The sequence below is a fragment of the Alosa alosa genome, chromosome 11, assembly GCF_017589495.1.
Source record: "Alosa alosa isolate M-15738 ecotype Scorff River chromosome 11, AALO_Geno_1.1, whole genome shotgun sequence".
NCBI lineage: Eukaryota > Metazoa > Chordata > Actinopteri > Clupeiformes > Clupeidae > Alosa > Alosa alosa.
In genome coordinates this window covers 8,762,474-8,765,511 of record NC_063199.1, presented here as the reverse complement: position 1 = coordinate 8,765,511, position 3,038 = coordinate 8,762,474, and positions in this window count along the sequence as shown.

Below are 3,038 nucleotides of genomic sequence, written 5' to 3'. Positions count from 1 at the left end.
TAATACCCGACTGGGTCAGAGGGTCCATAGTGACCAGACAGAGTGGCAGGAGCGGGGTTTCAGCGCAGCACCATGCATGAAGTGTGTCCAATTCCTCTCCTCGTGTCCTTCCATTCTCCTTTGAAGCCGCTAGCGAAAGACGTCATCCAATCAGTCAAGGTGCAGCACCTCACCCTCCTCATACACTCCCACTGGGTGACCAACAGGGTGCAAAGACTGCTAGTGGGGAAAAGAGAGACAGAGCAGAAGAAGATTGCTGGTGAATTCTGAAGATATTTGAACACACACACACACACACACACACACACACACACACACACACACTAGACAGTAAGAAAGCAATCAGAAACAATGTATTCAGAAGAAATCAGTAGAAAAAAAGTGTGTGTGTGAGTAGGTGTCAATGTGTGCCTGAGTGTGTGTGTGTGTGTGTGTGTGTGTGTGTGTGTGTGTGTGTGTGTGTGTGTTTGTGTGTGTGTGTGTGTGTGACCTGGTTGGAAGTGTTTAGTTTGATGTGATTGGTCTAATGAGAGGGACACAGCTTGTCCTCTTGTGGGCAGATTGGTGTAGAAGGGGAACAGGCTACAGGAGACCACACAACTTCTCTAATCACTGAGTTCACTATTCACACTACACAGAGTGTTACGATCAGTGATATTTGATTAAAAATGCATCTGACTGGTTCATACTGTCTATCATATGGACAGTCATATCCCCACACTACATCTATAAACTCAGGTAATGAAATTACGGTCTGCGACTCTAATCTAATGCGCGTTTCATCAGATTCAGACATTTGTCTCCTACAGTCCCTACGTCGTCCATCCTGCCTGTTCCTTAAAAGCGCAGTCCTGCCCCTGTAAATGAGAAACAAAGTGGCTTGGACTGAGCTTCAGCATACACAATTCCAGGCAAATAGACATGGGGAGTGGAACTTGATTGGCTGCTGAGTTAAAATATCAACATTTCACCTGACTCATGGACTCAGCCTTTAACTATTACTTATCACCACATTAGTAATATGATCATAATTTCATAATAGCAGAAAGCTTCAGCCAAGGACAAAGGCTGTTTAAGTCATGACAACCCCACTCCATTACAGTATGTTACAGTCCAAAACACTACACCGTGTTCCCTTCAGTCTATCTGGGTTATGGCCTTTTAAGAATGATCCATGCGTGTGCTTAACCTTCATGTTCTGCTGGGAGGTGAGCGAGTTCAGAGCCACATGATAATATCAAAAGCCATTCCGGTGCGGATGACAAGGGGGAAGACGGAGAGACACTCGGAATTGAAATATCAAGCTAGAAGAAAGGTGTGTGTCTGGAACTATATTACAGGGCAATTACTGCCGTACAGATGTTTTCGGAGGCCGCGGTGTTGACAGTGAACTTCTGCCTGGATCGGAGAAGGAAGGAGAGGCGATAGAGAGGGGGCCGCAAGGTAACGTTTTTTTTTTTCCCTTGGAGAGGAGATGACAGGCGCGGGGCTATTGATGGCAGCCCCCAGGGTGGAGATGGGACTAGAGGAATGCGTCAGAGCGCGAGGGAAACAGTTGTTGTCCCGGGGAGCGTAATGACTACCTGTGCTTCACACCGCTGATTTACAGCCGAGTGGCAACCCACCTGAGGTCTGCCACAACATGAGTGTGTGTGTGTGTGGGTGTGTGTGTCTGTGCACAGATGTATGAAGCCTCTGAGTGATGGCTTCATTCATGGAAATGTGAGAGAAAGAGAGAGTGTATACATTCCACATCATTTTGGTTTTTTTGTAATCTCTCTCGTTGTGTTTATGTCTCAGTTATTGTGTACCACAGCCGAAACTAACAACAGAAGCAAACAAAAAAAGGTTCATTATGTGGTGACTTTAGAAGTAACACCCACATAGTAGTACTCATAGACAACCATCAGATCAACAGACTCAGCTTTGTTCACTTACTGAGCTGAGGGGAGGAAATAAGGTATGGCTGAGACCCAGATGGGCAGGATGCTCGGATGATTAAGGGTACTGGTATGATCCTCTTCCCTGCGGCTTCCTTAAAAACCAAATAACGATGAATATCAGGCATCTGAAATATATATGTCTATCATCATTTTGGAGGTATGGGCAGAACCCACACAGGGTTGGAGGAAACTCCTTAAAAAGCTCTCGCCATTAGCGTGATTGGGTGAGTTTCATCAGGTTAAACTGTCTGCCTAAAAGTGCCGCTAAAGCCTTCGGGGTCAGTGCTGATTGCATATCGGGTTTCCATCAGGGCGTGGGGGTTTGATCCAGATCGAGTTGCTCTCTGGAGGACGTGATCATGGATCATGGGTAAACTCTTCTGATCCGGGGTCAGAGGGGCGTGTGGGCGAGGCACATGTGTCACGCACATCAAAGCATCTGGAAAATGCCCCCTGGCTTCGGGCTGCCACATGCCATCTCTTCCCTGAGCTACTTGGCCTTGGCGAGCCTTCAGCCACGATTTTCAGGGTTTCCTCTTGGACAGAGCTAATACCAGATAAAACCCTGGCGTTGTGGCTGAGTTACTGCTGAGGTGATTTCACAAACAACATTTGCCAAAGCTGGTCTGACGTGCACTGATTATGCAATACTAACCGCAGCAAATTTGTTCACAAGAGTAATCTTTTCCATAATAACTGCTATCAGCAGTAACACTAGCAATAGATGTTCCGCATCTGTTATTGCTAAACGCTAATTATTTCATTCTAGCTAGTATCTAAATGAGTTTGGTTTCTTAGAAATTCAACATGTCAGAGAAGTTCACTGCTCTAATAGACAGCTTGACCTTTGACCCCTACGCATCACCAGTTGAAATGTATGCACTGCAGAGGGGCCTCTCATTATGTGGCATCAAGGGTTCTTTCGCTCTGCCTGGTTGAGTCTGTCAGGGGAGGTGAGTGATTTCTTCATCAGATCCATTTAGCTGGCGGTCACTCAAAACGTTTTCTCGAGGAATCTTGGGTGTGTTACCTTTTGGTGGCTGTTTTCACAGCTTCCTCTGATTTTTTAGCTAAGTTCTGCTCTGTTTTCACGGC